The following is a 15,710-nucleotide window of genomic DNA, read 5'->3' on the forward strand; positions in this document are numbered from 1 at the left end:
TTTGAAATACCATAGGTTTTGTGCGGGCTCTTTTTGTAGAATGTACTATAAACTGCTACAGTACTTTTATGAAATAATGTCTTAATATTCTTCAGCATTCCTAAATTACACAGAATTAAATGGAGCGCACCGGCACATAATCTGCACCCACTAAATTTTAGAGAGAAAAACAATTTTTTCCAAAAATTTGCCGCACCGGACTATAAATCGCGGATATATACATTGTGAAATTAGTTATTTACACTTGAATATTTGGTCAATGTTTATTTACATACCTTAACTGTTTCCAAACGGTGTCTGTAACACGGCAGTAAAATGGATGATCAAACAAAACAAGTCATCGTCATCGACCCACTAGCCGCGGAAGCGAGCTCTACCATCAGCTTAACAGACTCAATAACGCCACGGTGACATATGGCGAATTTACTGAGGAATTAGTGAAACTGAAAAAATACAAAAAGAATGCCATTGCAAGTTAATAATACTAACATACACTCTTAAACATATTTGCATATTAGCTAGCTGCTTAAAATGCTTGCTCGATTACGATAGCACGTACAAATATGCATGAAAACACTCCTACAGACATCACACATGGGATGCTTGAATTAGTAAGAATTGTTTTAGTTATATTGTAAAACTTGCAAACGTTGCTTGGAGTGATGAATGAAGAGTCCATACGAGTAGGAATGCTATGGACGGCAAGAAGACAGAACGGCAATTATACTTCCGGTTGAAAGCTCAGTCCAAACAGAAGGGCAATGCAGCGCTGCGGCACCTGCAGTGAAATAATTTGTCCGAAAGATGGCGCCAAAGTACAAACAATAACACCCCTTCAGTGTTTTTGCTAAGTTTTTTTTAAAACTATCTTTTAAACATGTGTGCCCCTGAGAAGGCCACACCACAAATATGTCCGTCCTGAATCCTACCCAGAAGTTACCAGTTTGGTAATGATAAAAGAAAATGATCAAGTTGTGTCATAGTTGAGTTATTAGTTTGTATATTGTATATACTATGTGTACAGATGGATAACTGATGACTAAGTGAACGGGTTCTGGGTTGTTGGCTGCTAAGGTTATGTCTGAACATTGTCCCCAAAGTATTACATCAGGATTTCAAAAAGCACCAAGGTTCTCGTTTTTCTTTAGTTTATTTCCTGTCACTTGTGTCGCAGTTCAGTTTTTGTGGTGTTCGTGCATTCATCTCGCGTCTTCCTTCCTCTATCTCAACACCACAACAGCCATGAGTTCTCATGACTGAGTTTTTAATAGCATCTGTTTCTTTGTCACTGCTGACTCAGCCATTCATTGGTCACCCTCACCTTCCTTGAACCCTTTCGGAGAGTTTCCAACATTTCAAGTCACCGCTACAAATATTTCAACACACTGGACGTGATTTTTTTCACATGAACATAAAATCCAATTTATCTGCGAACATTTCCACCAAAAGTTCAGGAACTAAAAGTTCCTGAGACTTGCCTGGTTTGTGTTCCCATTGCATTTCACAAGTCAGATTTATGTTACTAAAGTGTAGGTAAATAAAATAAACAATATAATTCAATCAATCACATGTATTGAATTTTAAATAAAAATGCAAGCTTGTGGCAATAGTCAAACGTCAATAGGTTTAAAAGTCTGTTTACTTGTCGTAGCATCGCGTTTTGAAATGTAGTTGGTAAAACAAAATAAACTGCATACGAATTTAAATAAACAAGTTGTCCTCTCCTAGTCTAATGGCGGCTGACACTTTTGAATACAACGTTTTGAGGAACGCCCCCAATTGTGTTCAACCAATCAGCGGTCGACAGCACAGCCCGCCCTCTCCAAAGTTCCTGGAACTCTTTCAAAAGTCCCACCTCGCTACTAGGAACTAAAGATAGCTCCTGGAAAACTACATCTACCTGGGTAGTTTTTGTTGGAAACACACGGAGTACTTTTTTTTTACGTTCCCGAAAAGGTTTCTGAGATGGAAAAGTGCCTAATGATGAATTCATGAAAGTCATGCAAGTCCTTATGATCCGTTTCAGCGGAAAATATCACAGCGACAACAAGAGCACAGCACATTTAGCGTTAGCCTGTTAGCATTAGCATTTGGTTCACTCGGGTTGAGGCTATTAACTACACAAGTGTCGTGTCGACTACTTTTAAGGCATGAAACAAAAGTAAATAGTGAACGTTTGATGTTGTTTACCTTTGTTCCACCTCCTCTATTTCATATTTATCCTCAAAACTGGAGTTATTGAATATTTAATCATATGAATTAATATATTTAAGAGTAAAATTAAGTCTGTAATAAATAATAGAACAGGTATAAATTGTGCACTAGTTTAAAGTCAACGACTGAGTTAAAGTGGTGGAAAAGTCTATTTCAACCGAGCACAGCTGGGGCCCATACAGACCACCGCTGTGAAACAGGTGGGCCCCGGTCTAGTTAAGAAACATTATGCTATCCTATTTCTTTTTTTTTTTTTTTTTTTTTTTTTTTTAAATCAATCAACAAAACAATACACACCAATGCAATCCAATTCCAAAACCAAATCCGCCGTCCCAGCAACACCAAGAACAACAACAAACAGAGCAACTGAGAGCAATTGACGACACACAAACATGACACGGAACAATCCAAATGTAGTGAAACAAAAATGAACATTATCGACAACAGCATCAATATTAGCAACAATTTCAAAACAGCAGTGACCAAAAAACCCTCATCGATACCATCATCAAAAACATGAATAAAAAATAATAAAAAAATTACAAATGAACAATAGTGTCACAGTGGCTCACACTTGCATCACATCTCACAAGCCCGACAACACACCGTGTCCAACACTCTCCACAATGATATAATAAGTCATATTCTGGTTCATTTAATAGTCGAAACAAATTTAAATAATGGATCCCATATTCCAGTATATGACTCATTATTATCTAAACTAAATGCAGTTTGTTCTACTGATATCATCTCCATAGCTTGTGTGTACCAGTCAGTATGAGTTGGACTATCAACAGCTATCCATGTTTTAAATATTACCCTTTTTGTTATTATGCATATTGAGAGAAAAGCATTTTTACTCTTTGATGACACATTACTAAATTGATGGAGATCCCCAAGAATACAAGTTTGCAGTGTCATTGGGATGTTTATATTAAGGAATGTGATTGCTTCTTTTGTTGTTTTCAACCATAACTCTTTTATTCTCTGACTTTTCCACAATAAATGAAGAAGAGTTCCTTCAGCTGCCCGACACTTCATACATAACTTGCTATCTACTACACCAATTTTAAACAGCTGAGGAGATGTAAAATACAACCTTTTTAATATCTTAAATTGAGTCAGCTTATCTTTAATGCTTCTAAAGGGCTTATTGGCATTTTTCCAAATATCATTCCATGATATGTCTTTTTCATCTAAAATGTTTAAGTCCATCATCCATTTCCAAACACATGCATCATTTGCATTTCTAGTGTGGTGTTCATTTATTATTCCATAAAATAGTTTAATTAATTTCTTAATTGTATCTTGATTAAAAAGTGCATCTTCCAGTTCATGGCTATTTAAGGACATACTTTCAGAGGATATGCATTTATTTACAGCGTGTTTTAAAGAGATAAAATGTAAAAAATGATTTCTGGGTACATTATATTGATCAACTAAACCATTGAACGGTTTAAAAGAGTTTTTATTAATAATATGATGAGGTTTAGTAATACCTTTGTCTTTCCATGTTGTCCATTTAACCACATTTTTGTTAATGATAATATTAGGATTGTACCAAAGCGGTTGATTGACAGATGTCATTGGGTTGATTCCTAGTATTTTCTGGCATAGTTTTAGATGTTAAAGGTGGCTTCTATTGGGCTCTGCCTCAATTCATTAGGTATTTTAAAAAAAATATAATATAAGCTCCCCACATCAATGTCCACATTTATTAACATATCTTTTTCTATGTTGATCCAGTCCTTATCTGCAGAAGAATGGAATAAGTGGCTTGCTTGTTCACAACCGAAGGAGATATAATAATGTAAGAAGTTTGGTAATTGTAGTCCTCCTTTATCTTGTGTACAAGACAACCTTAAGTATGAACATCTGGCCTTCTTTCCACACCATATAAAATGTGATATCATTGTATGTATTTTCTTAAACCAACTTTTATTAATTAGGACAGGCATCATTTTCAGTATATAATTAACTGCTGGCAGTATACTCATTTTTACTATGTTCACCCGACCCCAAAGTGATATTTGGAGATGTGACCAGCGTTCCATTTTGGATTATATCTTATTTTTTAAATGTTATCCTATTTCTGACATTTCCTGAAAGTTTATTCAAAATATGGCTGTAACTTTTTGAGTTATTTATAGCAGAATTGAATAAACGGACTACACCGTCATGTCAGTCTCTGGTTTGTTTTTCTCTGCATATAATTTGAAGCATATAACATAAGCATAAGATGATAGAAATGATCCTGATGACCCCCAAAATATAAGCGGTGGTTCCTTATCTCTGTTCGGACATTTTCTGAAAGTTTCATGAAAATCCCCCCGTAACTTTTTGCTAACAGATAGATGGCAACGATTACATAACTACCTGGCGGATGTGCTAATAAGGTCATTTATACCAGGGATGGCCAAAGTGGGGCCCGCGGGTCGTGTCATTTTGATTGGCCCGCCAAAGGATAGCTGCCAAATGAAATACACATTTATACTGACCTTTTTTCAAGTTGTACAATTATTGATGGGCATGTCCACAAGGCTACTCTGTCAAAAAGTCCGTAGATTGCATTGCAAAAACCTGGCAGCTCAGTCGCCAGAAATTTCCCCTAAAATCACCAGTGGTACCATTTTCCAATTTACCATAATGCAGTGTAAAAACAGGGAATGTAGATTTTACGGTTAAAAAAAATAGCAGCTCGCCAGAATTTTGCAGCAATAAAACAGTGGTACAGTTTTTCATTATATAGTAATACACAGCGAAAAAAAATGGCCATATATTTCATGGTAAAAAACTGGCAGCTCAGTCACCAGAATTTAACATAAACAACAGTGGTACAGTTGTTCAGTTTGCAGTAATTTTGTGTAAAAACCACCGTAGATTCTATAGATTTATTTTTTTTTACCCGCTAACTAATTGCGTTTGAATTTGATACAATAATCTTGGTCGCCATGCTCCGCCCACATCCTATAATGAAAACTTAAACGCTTCGAAATTGACCATCCTCCATACGTCTAATTGAGGGGTGTCCAAACTTTTTCCACTGAGGGCCGCACACGGAAAAATTAAAGCATGTGGGGGCCATTTTGATATTTTTCATTTTCAAACCATAACAAAATATATGCATTTTTAATTTATTTTACCTTTAGGGGTCCCGGGGACCATAAAGGGTCTCAGTCATTAAAATGTTAAAAATAAGTCAGATTATAATTTTTTTAAAATTATTCAATGCTTACAGTAAATATCTACATCAACTTCAAGTAATACAAATTTAAAAATTTTTTTTATGGCTTTTCTGTCAAAAACAACTTAGTTTTTTTATAGTAAAACTGAAATATGCAGTATTTAGTAATTAGAGCCCTAAAAGATCAATAATGCAGGACACCATTGATTTTAATTGTTTCATATTTTTGAGTAATCACAGTGAAAAGATAAATAAAAAATCACTAAATATATTTGGGATCCAAAAGGTGCCCCACTCATAAAGTGATACATTTTTATTAGGTTTTTCTTTTACTTTCAACTCTTAAGTTACGAGATCAACTTCAGATATATTTGGCGATTTTATGCTGGAACAATTATTTTGTTTGTTTTATGCGCTTTTGTCAAAGAAAACTTTGATGTTTTTATATGGCTACTACACAATATATGCAATATTTACCACATAAAACATTTTAAAGTGAAATATTTGAAGTAATTGGAGCCCTGAAAATAATTCAATATAACATGGATTTTTTGTCATTATTATTATTTTTTGAGCAATGGCAAAAAAAGAAAAATGAAGAAAAAAAAACAGCCTGCATTGCAGCTTTTGTGTCAACATTGCAACTTTTTCTCGTTAGATTTCACCTCATTCCACTTTTTTTAATGTTCTTTTTTATTTTTACAATAGTATTTCCAGAATGTGTGGCGGGCCGGTAAACAATTATCTGCAGGCCGCAAATGGCCCCCGGGCCGCACTTTGGACACCCCTGGTCTAATCTGTCTGGGTAAAGTTTGAAAGCGATGGGATAAAATATCTAGGATGAACTGGTTCTAGAACAACACTTAAAAATGGCTTAAATCTGCAGAAAATGACCTTTTTTGGATGTTTTGAGGTTCAAGGTATACATAAAAGATGCAGAGTTGTATGCTAACTGAATTAGTCACAACTGTGACAATCTCTACTACCTTATGATTAATTATTACCGGTATGAGCCTATATAGTGGTGCATATAGTGGTGCAAATGGCCATTCGCACATTTTCACTTTGGCCCTTGAAGGCAAAACGTTACGCAACCCTGATTTATACTGTATGCATGTTCTCTCTCTCCCTCTGTAGTGTCCATACAATGTAATTCAAAATGAAGGCAATTGCATGATACAACATGCCCGGTCAGCAAGTGCAAACCGAAACCATGCACTGAAGTAACCCTCAGTAAACATCATTTGATAGGTCACAGCCATGAGTCTTCTGATCTCTCTCTCTCTCTGTCCACTACTTGATATCCATGCTGTATAGTTATCCGCGACTCTACCTCAATATACTTCAGAGTTCAAAATAAATAAATAACTTATATATAGCATAATTCTTTATGCTATGAGATATGTTATTTGAAATAGGCATATTTGCACAAAGTATTGGTATTGCTGATACCAGCCTGAATTTTACTCTGTATCAAATCCTAAAGAAAATCAGTGGTATGGCACATCACTAATAAACACAATGAGAGCAAATAACAGTAACACAAATTATTGTTAAGCCACTCAGGACTGAATTCTGACTCCTACTGAAATTGAAAATGAAAGAACAGGATCATAATGTGGATCATTGGTGTTTACAGCATCTTGTTTGTAATCTTTACAACACCATAACTATTGCAACTATGCAATATGGATGAGCCATTACCAAGTCTTTTGTGTTTAACTCTACAACACTTACCTAATCATTGACTGAAATCATTTCAAATGTCTTACTGGCGCACTCACAAGCGACCAGGGATTAACTAAAATTTGGCCCTGGACTTTTGGGTCCAGACTGGCCTTCTCAAACCACAGACATAATATCCTCCCTGCTGACACATGTTTATGTAATGTTTAAAATGCTAATTCAAACACGAGTTCAACGTTGGACTGATTTATGACCCCTCGTGGTGTAGGTACTAGGGTGCATATTAGCAAGCATACAGATTGTCTGTGCAAACTAACAACTGCTGGTGACAGAAACTGAAATGTAAATTGTACTTGTAGTAGGTAAGAACGGGGCCTGGCTGTCACACCAATGTCTCTCAAGCTGGGTACTGTCAAATTGTGGCAAAGCCTTCTTTGGAGTAAGACAGCTGAGCTTGGGTTAGAGTGACCTTTTTGTTTTTTTTGTGTCAAAGTGTAAAGATTAAATTCCACAGAATTTGGTTTCTAGAGTTGCGTTCTAAAAACGTTGATGGATGTCATAGACACATGGGTGTGGATCCACATTGGTAGTATCTAGACCGGTTCATGGGTCCAGATACTAGATATATATATATTGGTATATATATATATATATATATATATGTATATATATATGTATATATATATGTATATATATATATATATATATATATATATATATATATATATATATATATATATATATATATATATATATATATATATATATATATATATATATGTGTGTGTGTAGGGCAACAACGAATGTCCTCCACTTCTGTGGGTCTTGGGCCAGTTTCTGAATATTATCCCATGTGTGATTTAGGTCCTTCAATTCTCTCTCTTCTGTTCTGTGCCAGGTGTTTCTTGGGTCGTCCCCACTTTCTCCTCCTTTCAGGTGTCCAGTGAAGAGCTACACGAGTGATATTCAGAGTATCCATTCTGAGAGTATGCCCAATCCATTTCCATCTTCTTCTCAGGACAGTGGTTCCCATGTCCTTTTGTTTACATTGGGTGAGTAGTTCTTCATTCGGGATTTTGCGAAGCCAGAAAGTTTGAAGGATCTTTCTGAGGGTCATTGTATGGAAGACTTATTGAGGTCTTTCGCCATCATTCTCCAGCACTCCGAGCCATATAGCAAGGTGGAGAGGACACAGCTCTGGTAAAGTCTCAACTTAGTTTTTTGTACTAAACAGTTGTGTTCTACATACATCATTCAACATTCTGAAGGACATGTTGGTAATGTTTTAGTGGTTTCTAGAGTCATTTTCTGCTCCCCTAAAAACGTTGATGGATGTCATAGATACATGGGTGTGGATCCACATTGGTTGATATACATACATATATATATATATATATATATATATATATATATATATATATATATATATATATATATATATATATATATATATATATATATATATATATATATGTATATATATATGCTGACTGCACACCCCTCAAAACTTGCGACATCTTGTGCTGTGTGATAAAACTTCACATTTCAAAGTTGAGTTGAGTTGAGTTTGAGTGGCCTTTTATTGTGGGCAGCTTAATAGTGGGGGCCCTTAGGGAGATTTTAGGGTGTGTTGGCACAGGTGTAGCCCAGGGCATACTTAAATGATTTGGTAAGGGCGCCCGCGCCAGCAGACCTTTGGGGTTGCCACAGCGGCTGATCCAATATGGCCACCACCTGAACACGCTTTTGCCTCTACATTTGAACCAGATGAGCTACAAATCCAAACTTGGTGTCTATTTCATGTTTTTTGACAATTACAAATATGATGGAAAAATCATCTTTATGATTGGGTGTGTCTGGACACCTAATTAGCATATTTCCAAGATGCGGCTATGTAAAAATTAGGTGTACCTTAACTTTTGATACTTTTGGCAAACAATTTTAGGTTTTTTGAGCATCAGAAACATACTGGATTGATCAGACTTATGATCATTTATTTATTAGAGCACTTTAATTTCCATATTAACAACCTGGCCATTATCTACCAAAATGTATTGCACATATATTTCAACACAGATAGAATGTAAAGCTACAGATATATTTCATTGTAACATTAGTAAAAGTAAAGAAAGTCTGTAGTGAATTGTCCGAAGCTTAAACAGCAACAAAAGTGAGTTTAGTACAAAAGGTTTATTTACCCATAGTCAAAAAGTACAAAGTTGGATTGAGTTGCCTGTGCAGACAGACAAACGTCCTCCGGAGGACACCAGAATCAAGCAATCACCCATAGCCCTTGTCACTTGGCCATTTTATCTGTTTCCTTAATTTCTGGTTCATCCTGGGAAGGGCTGATCTGTATGCAGTTCATAGGGTGAAAAATTCAAAGGCCGTAAAAACAGTTTTATTAAGGGACATTCGAATGATCATTAACGCTAATGGCAACATGTCAATCAAATTCAATTTGGTCTGTGCACAGATTTTAGCCAATTTGTTTTGATTTTCTGGTTCATCCTTTCAACCTTACCTTGTGACTGAAGATTATAGCCTGTTTTCTTAAAATGGGTGCCGTTGTTTGACCTAATCTTTTCGGGGAAACCATGTCAGGGTATTAGATCATTGACAAAACATTTAATTACCGAATTGGCATCCTCCTTTGAGGTTGGGGTTGCTTCCGCCAACCACTGTAATTGTCAACCGAAATCATTACGTACCTTTATCCTTGTACCGAATTGATTATATCAATTAAATAAAACCTTGACACGCTCAAATTTGACACAATCCAAACCCGCCTCCCCCCTCTGTCCCTGAAAAAAGGGACCGTGTTAGTCGTAGTAGTAGTAGTAGTAGTAGTAGTAATTTCAGAAACATCCAAGAAAAATAAAAGGCAGCTGATAGTCAAGCGCAGCAAGAGCAGAGGCGGAGGACAGGTCATGTTTGAGGTCAATGTTTGCTTTTTTCTGTGGATCACTGGAGGGTGGCATTAGGGTTTGGAAACCCTTAGTGATATCGACCCTACATTTTATGCATCTTATTCAATATGGCGAAAGCTACAAATATGCTTATATATATGTATATTGTCACAATATTAGAAAATACTAACCTTATGGCGGATGCTTTTTGCAATAGTAGTTTGATATTTTACAACTCCTAGTGAATTATTGTGGCCACAATAATTCACTAAGTAGTTTATTTAATTTAGTCTATATAAGATAGGACTATGCACAGAAACATTAAGTTCAGAAACAGATATGTTCTGTACCAGATTATATCTAATTAGCTACTTTCCATCTGCAGTCCCTGGCTTTTCTAAATTAAAGGGATATAAAAATCATGCAATAAAATTATGACACAAATTAATCATAATTAATAATTTATATATATATATATATATATATATATATATATATATATATATATATATATATATATATATATATATATATATATATATATATATATATATATATATATATATATATATATATATATATACATATATAAATAATAATTAATAATTAATCAATAAATAATCATACTATAGCATGTAATCAAATTAAGAAAAGTCATAAAATGCCCCTTCATCGACACATACTTAATATACAATACAACCACACCTTATTTACATCATCACCCAAAGACAATACATGCTCTTGTTCACATCTGTCATCATTTGTAAAAACAACCATGATTTTAACAGCCATACCTCTCAATTTACAACAAAAATGCTCTCATGGATAACTATAATACACATTAAGTTGATGTGTCAACATAATGCCCCTCTTAGTGACCGTGTGAGCAGCTTTGATTGCTCCAAAGCCACTTTTTAACTTCAAATTTTCTATTCCTTTGGATATAACGGGGAGAAGGCTAATTGGTCTGTACTTGTTGATGCCTTGTTTATTTCCTTCTTTATAGATTTGAATGATAGTAGCAGTTTTTCAATGTGGTAGGGAAAGTGTTTTCTGTTATTGATTTATTTATCAATTGTTGTTATAGGAGCAATAAGACTATCCTTATACGTTTTTAGGAAGAAATTGTTCAGACCGTATATATCTCTAGATCGTGAGTTTGATAATGCAGGGAGGATATTGTTTACCTTTATTTCATTTGTTAATTCTTAACTTAGTCCATCCTGAATAAATGGCAATTATTTGCACTGATTTTGAGGGACTTTTTATTCAGGGTTTGTACAGACTGGATGAAATGTTTATTAAAATTATTAATTAATAATCATACGATCTGTATTTAGACCTGTTTTAATTGCTCTTATGAGAGCTGAGTCCCGATTTTTCATTAGAATCCAAATTGTTTCATCAATCCAAGGTATTTTTTATTTTAGCACTTTTCTTCTGGGTTTTGTATTAGTGTATTTACAGATGATCTCTTTGATTTTTGTCATCCAAATGTAATTCTAGTAGGGCTGCTTATCATTTGTGTCATGTAGAAGCCGTTTATAATATCCTTAAGTTTCTTTCTGCGCGACTTATTTAATCAGTCCAGATTAACGTCCCCCATTATGATCAATTCTTTCATACTGTGCTGTTTGAGGATGTCTGAAAATGAATCGAGAAAAATGTCTTTAGCTGTGGTCGGTTGGTATGCTACAATTACCTTGAAATACATTTCATGGAAAACGACTTCCGGACGACTTCGAAGCGATTCTGGACCACCATCCGCCGCCTCAGGAAGGGGAAGCAGTGCACTATCAACACCGTGTATGGTGAGGATGGTGTTCTGCTGATCTCGACTGCGGATGTTGTGGATCGGTGGAGGGAATACTTCGAAGACCTCCTCAATCCCACCAACACGTCTTCCTATGAGGAAGCAGTGCCTGTGGAATCTGTGGTGGGCTCTCCTATTTCTGGGGCTGAGGTTGCTGAGGTAGTTAAAAAGCTCCTCGGTGGCAAGGCCCCGGGGGTGGATGAGATCCGCCCGGAGTTCCTTAAGGCTCTGGATGCTGTGGGGCTGTCTTGGTTGACAAGACTCTGCAGCATCGCGTGGACATCGGGGGCGGTACCTCTGGATTGGCAGACCGGGGTGGTGGTTCCTCTCTTTAAGAAGGAGAACCGGAGGGTGTGTTCTAACTATCGTGGGATCACACTCCTCAGCCTTCCCGGTAAGGTCTATTCGGGTGTGCTGGAGAGGAGGCTACGCCGGATAGTCGAACCTCGGATTCAGAAGGAACAGTGTGGTTTTCGTCCTGGTCGTGGAACTGTGGACCAGCTTTATACTCTCGGCAGGGTCCTTGAGGGTGCATGGGAGTTTGCCCATCCAGTCTACATGTGTTTTGTGGACTTGGAGAAGGCATTCGACCGTGTCTCTCGGGAAGTCCTGTGGGGAGTGCTCAGAGAGTATGGGGTATCGGACTGTCTGATTGTGGCGGTCCGCTCCCTGTATGATCAGTGCCAGAGTTTGGTCCGCATTGCCGGCAGTAAGTAGGACACGTTTCCAGTGAGGGTTGGACTCCGCCAAGGCTGCCCTTTGTCACCGATTCTGTTCATAACTTTTATGGACAGAATTTCTAGGCGCAGTCAAGGCGTTGAGGGGATCTGGTTTGGTGGCTGCAGGATTAGGTCTCTGCTTTTTGCAGATGATGTGGTCCTGATGGCTTCATCTGGCCAGGATCTTCAGCTCTCGCTGGATCGGTTCGCAGCTGAGTGTGAAGCGACTGGGATGAGAATCAGCACCTCCAAGTCCGAGTCCATGGTTCTCGCCCGCAAAAGGGTGGAGTGCCATCTCCGGGTTGCGGAGGAGACCCTGCCCCAAGTGGAGGAGTTCAAGTACCTCTGAGTCTTGTTCACGAGTGAGGGAAGAGTGCATTGTGAGATCGACAGGCGGATCGATGCGGCGTCTTCAGTAATGCAGATGCTGTATCGATCCGTTGTGGTGAAGAAGGAGCTGAGCCGGAAGGCAAAGCTCTCAATTTACCGTTCGATCTACGTTCCCATCCTCACCTATGGTCATGAGCTTTGGGTTATGACCGAAAGGACAAGATCACGGGTACAAGCGGCCGAAATGAGTTTCCTCCGCCGGGTGGCGGAGCTCTCCCTTAGAGATAGGGTGAGAAGCTCAAAGTAAAGCCGCTGCTCCTCCACATCGAGAGGAGCCAGTTGAGGTGGTTCGGGCATCTGGTCAGGATGCCACCCGAACGCCTCCCTAGGGAGGTGTTTAGGGCACGTCCGACCGGTAGGAGGCCACGGGGAAGACCCAGGACACGTTGGGAAGACTATGTCTCCCGGCTGGCCTGGGAACGCCTCGGGATCCCCCGGGAAGAGCTGGACGAAGTGGCTGGGGAGAGAGAAGTCTGGGTTTCCCTGCTTAAGCTGCTGCCCCCGCAACCCGACCTCGGATAAGCGGAAGAAGATGGATGGATGGATGGATGATGGATACATTTCTGAGGAAAATGTGATTTTAATTCCAACACACTCAAGATGATCTACTGGAAGGGTTATTTGTTCAGTTTTAATGTTTTCCCTTACATAAATCATAACTCCTCCCCCCTTTGTCACTTGATCTGTTTTTTCTGTAATCTTGTACCCCGGGACATCAATTTGAATAAAAGGTATTGTGGGTTTTAACCATGTCTCCGATAGACAAAGGTACCACAGATTAGAGTCTGACAGTAACTGCTGGATTTGTTCAGTATGGTTCCTGTTGTACAAAGTTTAATGATGCGGACACATTTGTTACTGATTACTTTCTCCAGACTTCTGTCTCCAAGCGACTTTGTGTACGTAATAAGCAACTAAAATTAATTGATATGCTTAAATGTGTTGTTTTAGCTCAGCTGTTGTATACTGTAGCTGCTAGCTCCTCGTTGCCTACAGCACGAGTGTCCAAATTGTAGCCCATAGCTATGTTTTTAACAGACAACCGAAACAATTAAAAATGTGGTAATTGCGTATCGGTTCACTCAGCGGCAGCTATGCCCTGTTTTATCATTGGACCTAAGTCTTTGGTTTCGTAGGTGGGACAGAGGGCAAGGGAACAATGTGGGACAGCAATTGTCCATCTTATACCATGCTAATTGTTGTAAGGATAGTTCACATGAGCGGCCATACCTTGAGCTCCACCATATATAGGAGTCAAAGGGCTCCTATTATGAGTCGTCTAATTGGTGATCATACACTTTGGCGGGTCGGGTGGCGGCACACACGGACGCCCCTCAGTCAGCCAGTTCTTTCACTGATAGGACAGTTGGAGCAGTTCCCGTCCTCCATTCATTCCCGGGAGGCGTACCCAGTAGTTGTCTGCTGATGTCGTGCTGTCAGGCAACATCAGGAAGTTCCTTCTGTGCGGTATTGAATGTCAGGGCACAGTTCGTAAAGCAGGTCATTACAAGGTGTGTGCAGGTTGACCACAAAGGGATGCTTCAATGATTGTGTGGCACCATTGTCAATCATGAGCTGATAACATTGTCCGTTGACACTTATGTCCAGCAGGGGTCTGTTTGTATCTCCTGCTGTTCGTCCTGCTGTGGGCGTCCTCTGTCACACCTGTATGATGTTCTGGCTGCAAATTTGGAGCTTGTCTTGTTTAGAGTAGTTGGCACAGTCACATGACCAGTCACCCGGCTGAAAAACAGTTTCCACCCTGGCTTGACCTAGGATAACCGCGACCCCCACCCGAGTCCGACTGTCTGGTTTTACATTTGTTGAGGTTTCTTCCCTCCAGAATTTGGAGCTCAAAACACGTACACCCACTGTTGAATACACCCTAGCTGATTATTGACCTCCTGGTTCTTTTGACATTTAGTTTCAGCGATCTGTATTTTAAGGAGTTGTTTCCTTGCTGCTCTGTCACAGCCTTGTCGTTATCCTCTTGCTTGGTTCAATTTTGCATATCACGTTTAAAATTACAGCATTAATTGTCCCATTAAACGTTACTCAATACTCCTGATTCAAAGATTCTACGTACTACTTCATGTGTATTTAAGTAACCTTTTAATTCAAGTAAAGATTATCTATAAGTTAATTTAAACTATCATTTGTCTATCAGTTGGTTCGAGCATGCTGTCATGCTACACTTCACTTGTGCACTCTGACCTCCCGTCGTGCGTGATATTCTACAAAACAAAAGAATGCTTTTATTCTCATTTCTCCATCTGCTCATTCAAACCAGTCACAACATGCACACACACACACACACAGTGCTGGGCGCCAACTATCTTGATAGCGCGACACAAACACACCCACAAGGCTGTGTGCTAAGCGATAAGCCGAACCACACTTCTCCTCCTTCCAACACTCCACATATCGACTCTTATTATAGTCATTAATCTAGGCTAGGCCGTACCCATATCCGCAGCAGGTCTCCAAGGTGAACAGCCTCAGGCATGTTAGAACATGCTCTCTCTCTCTCATTTGTAATTTTTATTCATTTTTATCCATTATCCTATCTTAGCTAACAACCCAGATGCATGGTGTAATGCTATGTCTAAATAAAAATAAAATACTCCAACCTAAAAAAATTTAGACTACACTTTAAAGTTAAACGCCTTAAAACTTACTTTTGTTATATTTATTTCCAAACTCACCTCCACCACAGCAGACATATTCCTCAATCCTATTCCAATACCCCCATAAATTGGATAGGTGTTTCACAACAGTGGTTAAGTAGTTATTTA

This window comes from Entelurus aequoreus, linkage group LG17 (assembly GCF_033978785.1).
Source record: "Entelurus aequoreus isolate RoL-2023_Sb linkage group LG17, RoL_Eaeq_v1.1, whole genome shotgun sequence".
NCBI lineage: Eukaryota > Metazoa > Chordata > Actinopteri > Syngnathiformes > Syngnathidae > Entelurus > Entelurus aequoreus.